We start from the raw sequence: 14485 nt of genomic DNA on the forward strand, positions 1-14485 counted from the left end.
TCGTTTTTGTCTTCTTCTTCTTTTTTAAGCTTTTACTTATTCACTCCTGGACTGCACTATTTGGTAGTTTAGGGGTTTACACATTCACTATTTCGTTCACTTTCTCGCTCTTTCTCTCTTGTTCTATTTCTTTTTCATTAAATTAAAAATGGAAGATGTACAATAAATGTTTTTTTGTCATATGCGGCCGTTTATATTACTGTACACTGCTTCTAATAAAAATATAAATCAAGAAAATAAATAAATAAATAGATAAATAGGTGGATAAATTAGATAAATAGATAAATTGGAAGTTAACATGGGTGTGCTTGTTTTCTATATATCGAGAGATAAGTTTAGCGCCAGGGAGATAACGTCCGTTGGTGACTCTTGTGTAAAGTTGATGAACCCAGCTCTTGTTTACATGGTCAACTCTGGACTGGGAGGATGTGCAGGGGGCTCACTGTCTGTGGACACTCCCTCCACTCAGCCAAAGCATTGAATGAACTATCTTCACTCTCTCTCCAGGCTATTCCTGTCAGTGCCTCACCCCACCTCCGCTTGTCAGTTCTCCCTCTCTCCCCTGTCTAACACCCTCCTCCTCTCTTCCTTTTTCTCTCTATTTCCCCTCTTCCACTTCCTCCTTTTTCTTTCTCTTCCCTCACTGTCTTCCCCTCTCCATTCCCCTCTCTTCCCCTCTCTCGCTTCCCCATCTCTCTCTCTCTTCCGACTCTCTCCTTCCCTCCTCTCTCCTCCTATTTCCCCTCTCTCTTTCCCCTTCTATCCCTCCTTCTCTTTCTCTCCCTTCTCTCACCTTCCCTCTCTCTCCTATCCTTTCTTTTCTCCCATTTTCCTCCTCCCCTCTCTCTGTCTGCCTGTCTCTCCAGTGTTCTAGAAATTACAATCCAAATCTGTCCAACCTCTCCCTGTAGCTAATACCCCATGTTCCAGTCAACATTCTGGTAAATCTCCTCTGCACCCTTTGAAAAGCCTCTACATCTTTCCTGTAATGGGACGACCAGTTCTTAAAGAGGTGTATAAAATCATGAGAGGATTAAGTCGGGTAGATACATAGAATCTCTTGCTCAGAGAAGGGGAGTCGAGGACCAGAGGACATAGGTTTAAGGTGAAGGGGAAATGATTTAATAGGAATAGAAACATAGAAATTAGGTGCAGGAGTAGGCCATTCGGCCCTTCGAGCCTGCACCGCCATTCAATATGATCATGGCTGATCAACCAACTCAGTATCCCGTACCTGCCTTCTCTCCATACCCTCTGATCCCCTTAACCACAAGGACCACATCTAACTCCCTCTTAAATATTGCCAATGAACTGGCCTCAACTACCCTCTGTGGCAGAGAGTTCCAGAGATTCACCACTCTCTGTGTGAAAAAAGTTCTTCTCATCTCGGTTTTAAAGGATTTCCCCTTTATCCTTAAGCTGTGACCCCTCGTCCTGGACTTCCCCAACATCGGGAACAATCTTCCTGCATCTAGCCTGTCCAACCCCTTAAGAATTTTGTAAGTTTCTATAAGATACCCTCTCAATCTCCTAAATTCTAGAGAGTATAAACCAAGTCTATCCAGTCTTTCTTCATAAGACAGTCCTGACATCCCAGGAATCAGTCTGGTGAACCTTCTCTGCACTCCCTCTATGGCAATAATGTCCTTCCTCAGATTTGGAGACCAAAACTGTACGCAATACTCCAGGTGTGGTCTCACCAAGACCCTGTACAACTGCAGTAGAACCTTCCTGCTCCTATACTAAAATCCTTTTGCTATGAAAGCTAACATACCATTCGCTTTCTTCACTGCCTGCTGCAATCTGAGGAGTAACCTTTTCACACAAAGAGTGGTGGGCATATGAAACATGCTGCTAGAGGAGGTAGTTGAGGCTGGGACTATCCCAATGTTTAAGAAAAAGTTAGACAGGTACATGTTTGGAGGGATATGGACCAAGCTCAGGCAGGTGGAAGTAGTGTTGCTGGGACATGTTGGCCAGTGTGGGCAAGTTGGGACGAAGGGCCTGTTTCCACACTGTACCACTCTATGACTCTATAACCGCATGCTAACCAAATTATATACAGTAGAGATGCATTATGACTTTCCGACTCTTATAATCATTGTACCGATCGATGAAGGCAAGCATATTGTATGCCTTCTTTACTACTCTATCATGAGGGCCATGTTATTAAGTGTATATTTTCCCTTTCCCACCGGTGCTGACATTGGGAGCGGGCCTAACGCATCACACCGTTACACGGAGAGAGGGAGTGCCGCAGCACAGCCCACAGCACAGGGGGGGAGAGAAGACTGGTGGGGGGGGGGGGAGGGATGGAGGGGGGAGAGGGATGAGGGAGGGAGGGAGGGTGGATGAGGTGGATGAGGGTGGGAGGGATGAGGGAGGGGTAAAGAAGGATGATGGAGGGAGATGGATGAGGGTGGGTGGGGGAGGGAGAGGGGAAAGAGGGATGAGGGAGGGGTGGAATGAGAGGGAGGGAGTGGGGTAGAGAGGTGGTGGAGTGGAGGAGGGGTAGGAAGGGGAGTAGAAGGGGACCAGGGTGATGGGCCAGGTGGGATAGATTGGGGGAGTAGAGAGAGAGGGGGATAGAGAAGGGTGGATTTGATGGGAGGAGATAAGGATGAGTGGTGGAATATTGCGTTGGGGGAACGGGTTGCGTGGGTGGAAAGGATCAGTGGTCGAATATTGTGATGGGGAACGGGTTGCATGGGGGAACCAGGCCTCCCATGTGACAGGGACCCAACAGGTCCCACTGAGTCTAGTTTAATACCAAGTGTCTGTTATATGGTTAATAATAATAATAATAATAACTTTATTTATAAAGCGCTTTTAGACAACATCAGTTACCACAAAGTGCTGTATATGGGAAGTCAACAAAAAGTTATTACAAACTACTGAAACCATTAAGAGGACAGGACTATAAAAACAGTAAAAATTAAAAGACATTAAAAGCACTAAAAACAGGAACAATGTCTCAGCCAGTGTCTCAGTCAGTGAATAAAAGTGAGTTTTTAGGGAGGATTTAAAGATGGACAGTGAAGGGGCCTGTCTGATCTGCAGCGGCAAGATGTTCCACAGTGCCGGGGCAGCAACAGAAAAGGCTCTATCCCCTCTGAGCTTCCGCTTAGACCTTGGTACCTCAAGGAGCAGCTGATCCGCTGACCTGAGGCACCGGGCAGGAGCATACAGGTGGAGCAGCTCAGAGAGGTAAGGCGGGGCGAGGCCATTCAATGATTTAAAAACAAATAAAATAATTTTTAAATGAACTCGAAAGTGCACTGGGAGCCAGTGAAGGGAGGCCAAAATTGGCGTAATGTGCTCCCTCTTATGGGAGCACATTAGATGGTTAGATAGTTATCTGAATCCTGACGACCACGCCAAATGGTGTGTTTGATAAATCACTGGATTCAGGTGTTTTTATTTACTCAGTAATTTATTACACTACTAAATTTGGTTGAGGTTCTCTACCTGAAAGGGCGCCCAACACCAATCTTTTTTTTTTTAATATATATTTTATCGGAAGCAATTGTACAAAAAAAATGACTTGACAGTTCTCCAATGCTAGCTTCAATTTTAATATTTTACAACCAGAATATTAAGTTGAAAAGAGAAGGAAAGGAGAAAGATGAAAAGACGGAGAAAAAAGAGCAGATATGTCCTTCGACCCACCCATGTGCCCGCTCACCCAGTCCTACAATCAATTTTGAGTTTGTGTTCAATCATTTTATTTCTCAAGAAATTCAATAAAAGGAGATCATGTTTTAAATTGTTCCGGTTTGTCATTCAAGATAAACCTAATTCTCTCTAGATGTAGTGTGCCCGTCATTTCAATAATCCACATCTTCACTGAGGGGACTTCCGTCTTTTTCTAGAATATAAGTATGTTTTTTTGCTGATAATAGTCCATATTCGGGAAAGCGTCTTTGAGAACCCATCAGGTTGCTACATGCCTGATATTCCCAGTATTTTCAATTTTGGGTCCGTCTCAAATGGAGTTGTCAGTGTTTTGGAGGTGACGCTGAATACTTCTGTCAAAAAACTTTCTATTTTTGTACACAGCACAAACTGTGGGTTCAGGTGGCTTCTTGAGATTGACATTTATCACAAAGAGGGGAAACACTGGGGAAAATCTTGCTTCATTTGGTCTTTGAGTAATATAGGTTGTGCAGCACTTTAAAATGTATCAGGCAGTGTCTGGCATTTAGGGAGCAATAGTGGATGTATTGTCGGCTTTCATCCCATATATCCTTGGAGATGTGTTGGCAAATCTCATCCTCCCAAAATGCCTATCCAACCTCAGACGATGGTGTTCTGTATTGGAGGGCTGTGTGAATACCATAACTCCACCATTTTTCCCACTGAGAGTAGGGAATCTTCTTAACATGACATGAGGGACTGAAGTTTAGGGGAACTGAACGTCTTTACTCAGAGAGGAACCTTGTCAAAGGCCTTACTGAAGGTAGCTGTATAGACAACATCCAGGTTCTTTTTATCATTTCAAAAATAAATTGGATAGTTATATGGATGGGAAGGGAATGGAGGATTATGGTCTGAACGCAGGTATATGGGACTAGGGGAGAATACGTGTTCGGCACGGACTAGAAGGGTCGAGTTGGCCTGTTTCCGTGCTGTAATTGTTATATGGTTATATGGTTACTGTCCATATTGGAATTCCAAACGAAAATGCCATCTCGCCTTTCAAGTCCGTGCCGAACCTTATTTACCCTAGTCCCAAATACCTGCTCAGACCATAACCCTCCATTCCTTTTAACATAACCTATCCATTTATTTTTATAACTGTGATGGATTCGAAAAAGCCTCCACCATCTTCCACTGGAAGCTCATTCCACACAGCTACCACTCTCAGAGTAAAGTCATAGCCCCGGCTCATATTACCCCTAAACTTATGTCCCTTCATTCTCAAGTTATGTACTCGTTTGAATCTTCCCTACTCTCAATGGGAAAAGCTTATCCACGTCAACTGTCTATCCCTCTCATTTTAAAGACCTCTATCAAGTCCCCCCTTAACTTTCTGTGCTCCAAAGATTAAAGACCTAACTTGTTCAACCTTTCTCTGTAACTCAGTTGCTGAAACCCAGGCAACATTCTAGTAAACCTCCTCTGTACTCTCTCTATTTTGTTGACATCCTTCCTATAATTAGGCGACCAAAATTGTACACCATACTCCAGAATTGGCCTCACCAATGCCTTATCGAATTTTAACATTACATCCCAACTTTTATACTCAATGCTCTGATTTACAAAGGCCAGCACTATCTAAGTATCATCTAAGTATCATCTGCATACTTACTAATCCAATTTACCACACCATCATCCAGATCATTGATGTACATGACAAACAACAGTGGACCCAAAACAGATCCCTGAGGCACCCCACTAGTTACCGGCCTCCAACCTGGCAAACAGCCATCCACCATTACTCTCTGGCATCTCCCATTCAGCCACTGTTGAATCCATCTTGCTACTCCACCATTAATACCCAACAATTGAATCTTCTTAACCAACCTTCCATGAGCAACCTTGTCAAAGGCCTTACTGAAGTCCATATAGACAACATCCACTGCTTTACCCTCATCAATTTCCCGAGTAACCTCTTCAAAAAATTCAAGATTAGTCAAACATGACCTTCCAGGCACTAATCCATGTTGACTGTTCCTAATCAGACCCTGTTTATCCAGATGCTTATATATATTATTATCTCTAAGTATCCTTTCCATTAATTTGCCCACCACCGACTTCAAATGTTTTTCAAAAGTGTATGTACTTCCTCTTCTTTGAATCTCATAGTTTCCATAGCTACTCTACTTGTTTCCCTTACCTCACATAATTCAATATCCTTCTCCTTAGTGAATACAGAAGAAAATAAATTGTTCAATATCTCTCCCATCTCTTTTGGCTCTGCAGATAACTGTCCACTCTGACTCTCTAATGGACCAATTTTATCCCTCGTTATCCTTTTGCTGTTAATATAGCTGTAGAAACCCTTTGGATTTACTTTCATCTTACTTGCCAAACCAACCTCACATCTTCTTTTGGCTTTTCTAATTTCTGTCTTGATTCATTTTACATTCTTTATACTCCTCAAGCACCTCATTTACTCCATGCTGCCTATAATTATCGTAGATCTCTCTCTTTTTCCGAACCAAGTGTCCAATTTCCCTTGAAAACCATGGCTCTTTCAAATTTTTACTACTTCCTTTCAACCGAACAGGGACATAAAGATTCTGTACTCTTAAAATTTCACCTTTAAATGTCCTCCATTTCTCTTCTACACCCGATAACCTCTGATACCCGGACTAATCAAGAGTCTGCTTTAAAAACATCCACTGACTTGGCCTCCACAGCCTTCTGTAGCAAAGAAATCCAGACTCACTACCTTCTGAGTAAAGAAATTCCCCCTCATCTCCTTCCTAAAAGAACGTACTTTAATTCTGAGGCTATGACCTCTAGACCTAGACTCTCCCACTGGTAGAAACATCCTCTCCACTCTATCCAAGCCTTTCATTATCCAGTACATTTTGATGAGATCTCCCCGCATTCTTCTAAACTCCAGCGAGCACAGGCCCAGTGCAGTCAAACACTCATCATGCAGCATCTCCGGAGAACTTGGGGTTCATCTAGATAAATCTAAAATGGCGGCGGCGCGGGCACACCGCGACGCCCTGTGTCTCCCTAGAATGGGAAAAATAGCGACGATCCCCTTACCTGCTTCAAGGCTGCTCACTCGGAGCAGTCTTGTATTCATCTCGTACAGCCGACAGGAACTTCTGGACTTCGGTTCCTGCGGCTGCAACAACTTTTTGGACGATCTCCCTCTTCCGTCTGAGCTCATCAGAGCAACAGAGCACCCGACTGGAGACCGCCAGGTGAGTCGCGGGGTTGGAGACCGCCATCCGACCCGCGGAGCCCAACCGACCCTCGGTCCTCACCGGATCCCCGGCCCTCACCCGACTCCCGGCCCCTCGGTCCTCGCCCGACTCCCGGCCCTCACCCGACTCCCGGCCCTCACCGGATCCCCGGCCCTCACCCGATCCCCGGCCCTCACCCGACTCCCGGTCCTCACCGGATCCCCGGCCCTCGCCCGACTCCCGGCCCTCGCCCGACTCCCGGCCCCTCGCCCGACGCCCGGTCCTCACCCGATCCCCGGCCCTCACCTGACCCCCGGTCCTCGCCCGACTCCCGGTCCTCGCCCGACTCCTCCCGAGAACGCCACCCCGACCCCCTGAGCCTGGAAACGTCCCGCGGAGCTGGAGACCGCCGCCGAGGTGGGTCCCGGAGCTGGAGAACGCCCCCCGACCTGGATCTGAGCGCCACCCGACGCCGCGGAGTTGGAGACCGCCCACCCGACCCGCTGGGCTGGAGCCACCCCCCGGAGCTGTTGACCGCCACCCGACCCGTGGAGCTGGAGACCGCCACCTGACCCGTGGAGCTGGAGACCGCCACCCGACCGACCGTGGAGCTGGAGAACGCCACCCGACCCCCGGGGCTCACCCGACCCCCGGTCCCACCCGACCCGTGGAGCTGGAGAACCCCGGAGCTGGAGAACGCCACGCGGAGCTGGAGAACGCCACCCGACCCGTGGAGCTGGAGAACGCCACCCGACCCGTGGAGCTGGAGAACACCCCGGAGCTGGAGAACGCCACCCGACCCGTGGAGCTGGAGAACACCCCGGAGCTGGAGAACGCCACCCGACCCCTGGAGAACACCCCGGAGCTGGAGAACGCCACCCGACCAGGGGAGCTGGAGAACGCCACCCGACCCATGGAGCTGGAGAACGCCACCTGACCCGTGGAGCTGGAGAACGCCACCCGACCCGTTGGAGCTGGAGAACGCCACCCGACCCATGGAGCTGGAGAACGCCACCCGACCCGTGGAGCTGGAGACCGCCACCCGACCCGCTGGGCTGGAGAACGCCAGGTAAGCCCCGGGGCTGGAGACCATCAGCAGAGCCGCGGGGCTGAAGACCGCCTGCGGAGTAACGCAGACGCGGAGCAACGGAGCGGCAGAACACCAGCGCGCACCAAGCCAGCTCGGCCCACCAGAAGCACCAACAGACGGCGACGGGTACGAAAACACCGCCGGGGACGCAGAGGTGGGTTAAAGGCCAGGTTAGAGCTAGCCCCACACAGGGCAGCGATTCCTAGCCTTTTCCTCGCCAACGTGCGCTCACTGGCAAACAAAATGGATGAACTCCGGCTAAGGATCACCTCCCACAACCGGATCAAGGACTGCAACATCTTGATCTTCACTGAAACTTGGCTCAACACTGACGTTCCTGACAGCGCCATCCAGCTATCGGGGCGTCATTTACTCCGAGCGGACAGGACATCAGACTCTGGTAAGACCAGAGGGGGGGGGGTCTGTGCATTTATGTAAACAAAGCATGGTGCACGGACTCCACCATCATCGAGAGTCACTGCTCAGCTAACCTTGAGTTCCTCTTGGTTAGATGCAGACCGTTCTATCTGCCCAGAGAGTTCACCTCCACTGTTGTGACTGCAGACTATATCCCTCCTGATGCTAATGCCAAGCTTGCAATGAAAGAGCTGCATACTGCCATTAGCAAACAACAGACACACAACCCCGAGGCAGCCTTCATTGTTGCGGGTGACTTCAATCAACCTGAAGACTGTACTCCCCAAATTCCACCAACATGTATCCTTCCCCACTAGAGTAGACAAGACACTGGACAAAGTCTACACCAACATGGCTGAAGCTTAACAAAGCCATCCCCCTCCCCCACCTTGGTCAGTCTGATCACGTCTCATTGTTCCTGCTCCCTAAGTACTCCCCACTCATCAGACGGGTTAAACCAACTGTAAGGACAGTTAAAGTCTGGTCAGAGGAAGCGGACTTCACACTTCAGCAGTGTTTTGGAAACACTGACTGGAAGGCGTTTGCAGCCCAGGCCACCCTTGACTCTCAAACGGACATTGATTCCTACACATCCTCTGTTCTGGACTTTATAAACTCCACCATCAATAGTGTCACCTCCCTCAAACAGGTGACCATATACCCGAATAAGAAGCCATGGATGAACAGCGAGGTCAGGCTACTGCTGAAAGCACGGGACACCGCTTTCAGGTCAGGCGATGCTCGAGCCTACAGTTCATCCAGGGCTAACCTGAAGAGGGGCATCAGGAAGGCCAAGCACTGCCATAAGCTCAGGATTGAGGAGCACTTCAACAACAACTCCGACCCCCAACGCATGTGGCAAGGCATCCAGGCCATCACGGACTACAGACCCTCCAACATCACCCCCACATCCAGCGACGCCTCCTTCCTTGAGGAGCTTAATCACTTCTATGGCCGCTTCGACAGGGACAATCTAGAGACAGCCATCAAGGCTGTGCTACCTGCCAATCACCAACCCCTCACACTCACCCCCTACGACGTGTACGTGGCACTGAGTAGGACTAATGCACGTAAGGCTGCTGGCCCTGACGGCATCCCCGGGCGCGTGCTCAGGGCCTGTGCTGCGCAGCTGACAGACGTCTGGACTGACATCTTCAACCTGTCACTTGCCCAAGCAGTTGTCCCCACTTGCCTTAAAGCCACCTCCATCGTGCCAGTGCCAAAACACTCCACTGCGGCAAGCCTCAACGACTTCCGCCCAGTTGCACTTACCCCCATCATCACCAAGTGCTTCGAGAGGCTGGTCCTGGCACACCTCAAAAGCTGCCTACCCCCCACACTGGATCCCTATCAGTTTGCCTACCGCAAGAACAGGAGTACGGAGGATGCCATCTCAACGGCACTTCACTCCACCCTCTCCCACCTCGACAACAGAGACACTTATGTAAGAATGCTGTTCATCGATTACAGCTCAGCATTCAACACCATTATTCCATCAAAACTGATCACCAAACTCGGTAACCTGGGCATCGACCCCTCCCTCTGCAACTGGATACTGGACTTTCTAACCAACAGACCCCAGTCTGTGAGGTTAGACAAGCACACCTCTTCAACCCTCACCCTGAACACCGGCGTTCCTCAGGGCTGTGTGCTGAGCCCCCTCCTCTACTCCCTCTTCACCTATGACTGCACACCTGTACATGGTACTAACACCATCATCAAGTATGCAGATGATACAACGGTGATTGGCCTCATCAGCAACAACGATGAGCTGGCCTACAGGGAGGAGGTCCAGCACTTAGCAGCATGGTGCGCTGACAACAACCTGGCCCTTAACTCCAAGAAGACCAAGGAGCTCATTGTAGACTTCAGGAAGTCCAGAGGCGGCACGCACACCCCCATCCACATTAACGGGACGGAGGTGGAACGTGTTTCTAGCTTCAGGTTCCTGGGAGTCAACATCTCCGATGACCTCTCTTGGACCCACAATACCTCTACTCTGATCAAGAAGGCTCATCAGCGTCTCTTCTTCCTGAGGAGACTGAAGAATCAGATCCTGGTGAACTTCTACCGCTGCACCATCGAGAGCATCCTTACCAACTGCATCACAGTATGGTATGGCAATTGCTCTGTCTCCGACCGGAAGGCATTGCAGAGGGTGGTGAAAATTGCCCAACGCATCACCGGTTCCACGCTCCCCTCCATTGAGTCTGTCCAAAGCAAGCGCTGTCTGCGGAGGGCGCTCAGCATCGCCAAGGACTGCTCTCACCCCAACCATGGACTGTTTACCCTCCTACCATCCGGGAGGCGCTACAGGTCTCTCCGTTGCCGAACCAGCAGGTCGAGGAACAGCTTCTTTCCGGCGGCTGTCACTCTACTCAACAACGTACCTCTGTGACTGCCAATCCCCCCCCCCCGGACACTTATTATTTTTTTTTATTCAAATCGTTTGCTATGTCGCTCTTCAAGGGAGATGCTAAATGCATTTCGTTGTCTCTGTACTGTACACTGACAATGACAATTAAAATTGAATCTGAATCTGACCCTTCCCATAAAACAAAATGTCCCAATTCACTCCTTTTAAATCTTTTCGCATCTCCTCAAAGTTAGCCTTTCTCCAATCAAAAATCTCAACCCTAGATCCAGTTCTGACCTTCTCCATAAATGTTGATAAATGTGGGATGTCAACTTCTCTGTATCTGCATGTCTATTCAAACACTCATCGAGTTTGTCTGGACCTGCAGAGGAGCAGTGGTGCCTGTGTGGCCTCACGTAGTCCCTAACTTGGAGGTATCTGAAAAAATTATTGGTGTTCAGATCGTATTTCTCCTGCAATTCTTGAAAGGAGGAAAGAGTCCCCTTCTGATAAAGGTCTCCCTTAGTTCCCTTAGTCTTCCATTGAACAAAAACACCATCTAGAGTAGAGGGTTTAAAAGAGGGATTGTTTGCCATTGGAAGGGGAGACATGTATCTTAATTTGAGACTGAGCTTCAACTGTTTATGATACTAATAGTACCATGTATTATCGGGTTATGCTCATACATTGACTTATTCAGGGATATTGGAGACAGGACAATCGAGCCTATGCAAAGGCAAACAATCTTCTCTTTCCATTTTTAGCCAGTTTGCCTGTTGGTACGAGTCATCCAGCCAGAAAATTCTTGTTTTAATATTTGTTGCCCAATAGTAAAAGAGGAAATTGGATAAGGCTAATCCTCCATTCTCTTTAGATTTGCACAGGTGTATTTTGTGTATTCAGTGGCTTTTATAGTCCCAAATGAAATTAGTGACAATGGAATCAATTTTTTTGAAGAACATTTTGGGAAGATATATCGGTATTGTCTGGAATAGGTATAAAGGCTGCAGGAGAAAGATCATCTTTACGGCATTTAGTCTGCCGAGGAGGGAAATAGGCAGTGTTTTCCAAAATTGAATATACGCAGTTGAGTGTATGAAATTGAGTAATTAATGGAGGGAAATTTGTTTTAAACAGAAGGGAATATTTTCTGGTAACGTGAACTCCGAGGTATCTGAATTTTTCAGTAATTATTATAAAGGGAAACTGATGGAGCTGGGTGACGTCTTGTTCTTTTATTGGCATAATTTCACTTTTGTTCCAATTGCTTCTGTAGCCAGAAAAGGAACCTAATTGATCCATCGTGATTAGTAAATTTGGAATACTGATTTGGGGGTTAGTAACGTATAAAAGTACATCGTCTGCATATAGGGAAATTTTGTTAATACCTGTAGTGTGTTTAGTATTGTATCCATATATGCCTGGGTGGGACCTAATATTCTCGGCAATAAGTTCTATGGCTAATGCAAATAGCATCGGGGAGAGTACACATCCTTGTCCATTGCCCCTGAATAGGTAAAATTTAGGTGAAAGCATTTCATTTGTTAGTATTCTGGCATTCGGATTAGTGTATGGAAGCTTCACCCATGAGGTGAAGTTTTCCCCCCAATTGGAATTTTTCCAACACTGCAAAAAGATAAGGCCATTCCACTTGGTCGAAAGCTTTTTCCATGTCCAGTGAGATGATTGTTAGGTTTTTGTTTGATATTCTCTGCGAATAAATTATATTAAACAGGCATAATATAAGATAGGTTTAGGTTTAAGTATGAACCCGGTTTGATCTGGGTGTACAAGTTTGCCAATGAGTCTATGAGCCAAAGTCTTGGCTAGAATCTTCTGGTCAGTTTTTAAGATGGCAATTGCTCTATAAGATCTCAGCTCTTCAAGGTTTTTATCTTTTTTGGGAATTAACATAATAATTGATTCACCAAGAGTCTGTGGTAAAGTCTGCACTTTGAATGTTTGGGTATAGAGGCTTTGAAGACGTGGGGAAATAATGCAGTTGAATTTTTTTAATAAAATTCGTTATTAATCCTGTCTGGGCCAGGAGTTTTTCCATTTTTCAGTGATTTAATGGTGTCTGAAATGGCCTTTATTGTTATCTCTGCACCTAATTCCTCACGTTCCGTCTCACTGAGGGATGGGAGATTGCACATATCAAGAAAGATCTTCATCTTCGCTAAATCGGCTGATGTTTGTGATGAGTATAGGGTTTGATAAAATTGTAGAAATCTTTCATTGATATCTTTGGGCAGTGAGAGCAGTTCGCCTTTTTCTGATCTGATTTTATGTGTGATGCGGTCATTCTCTAGTTTAAGAAGTTGTCTTGCTAAAGGTTTATGGGGTTTATCTCCGAATTCAAAGTGGTTTTGTTTGGTGTATTGAAATGCCCTACTGATTGTTGCCGAGAGTGTCTGATTTAATTTGAATTTCAGCGCAGCTATCTTATTGTGTTTTCTCGTGGTCGGGTCAGCTGTATTTTCTAAGTCTAATTGTCTGATTTGTTTTTCTAACTCCAATTGTTCTGCCCTATTTCTCTTATTCTGTGATGCTTGGTATGAAATGATGCAGCCTCTAAGGAGGGCTTTAAAAGTTTCCTAAAGCAAGTCACAACACCTGGCCTCTCCAAGTATTTGTGGGTTAAATTTCTCCAGCACGGCTGTCTATTTGTCGCGTGTGTGTGTGTGTGTGTGTGTGTGTGTGTGCGTGCGCGCGCGTGTGTGTGCCCTCTCCCCCCCCCCCCCCCCCCCCCCATTATCAAATTGGATTGGGACATGTCTGGTATTAAATTCAGTTTTTGGTTGAAAAATTGGGGGGCTATCACAATTTGGAGCATATATGTTCACCGACATCAATGATGTTGAGTCCAGTTCACCGGATACTATAATGGACCTACCTTCCTTATCAGCTATTGTGGACTTATGTTTGATACCTTTACGGATTAGAATTGCAGTTCCCATGGCTTTAGAGGGAAAGGTGGAGTGATACAACTGTCCAATCAGCCTGTTATGCGATTCGTTCTTGAGGCGAGTCTCCTGAAGCAATGTTGTTTTTGTTTAAGATTCCAGCACCCTGAATTGAAAGAACGTTTAGTTCCAAGATATATTGTGGAAACAGGCCCTCGGGTCCACTGAGTCCACACAATCCAGCAATCCAGTATGCTAGCACCATCCTACAATACAAAATAGGTGCACGAGAGTAGGCCCTTCGAGCCAGCACCGCCATTCAATGTGATCATGGCTGATCATCCCCAATCAGTACTCCGTTCCTGCCTTCACCCCATATCCCCTGACTCCGCTATCTTTAAGAAAACGATCTAGCTCTCTCTTGAAAGTATCCAGAGAAGTGGCCTGCCTCCACCACCCTCTGAGGCAGAGAATTCCACAGACTCACAACTCTCTGTGAGAAAAAGTGTTTCCTAGTCTCCGTTCTAAATGGCTTACCCCTTATTCTTAAACTGTGACTCCTGGACTCCCCCAACATCAGGAACACGTTTCCTGCCTCTGGTGTGTCCAAATCCTTAACAATCTTATATGTTTCAATAAGATCCACTCTCATCCTTCTAAACTCCAGAGTATACAAGCCCAGCCGCTCCATTCTCTCAGCATATGACAGTCCCGCCATCCCGGGAATTAACCTTGTAAAACTACGCTGCACTCCTTCAATAGCAAGAATATCCTTCCTCAAATTAAGACACTAAGACTCTACACAGTTTGCTAAAACAAATCAACCTCCAAATCTGAATGTCTTTGG

This window comes from Leucoraja erinacea, unplaced genomic scaffold, assembly GCF_028641065.1.
Source record: "Leucoraja erinacea ecotype New England unplaced genomic scaffold, Leri_hhj_1 Leri_82S, whole genome shotgun sequence".
Classification (NCBI taxonomy): domain Eukaryota; kingdom Metazoa; phylum Chordata; class Chondrichthyes; order Rajiformes; family Rajidae; genus Leucoraja; species Leucoraja erinaceus.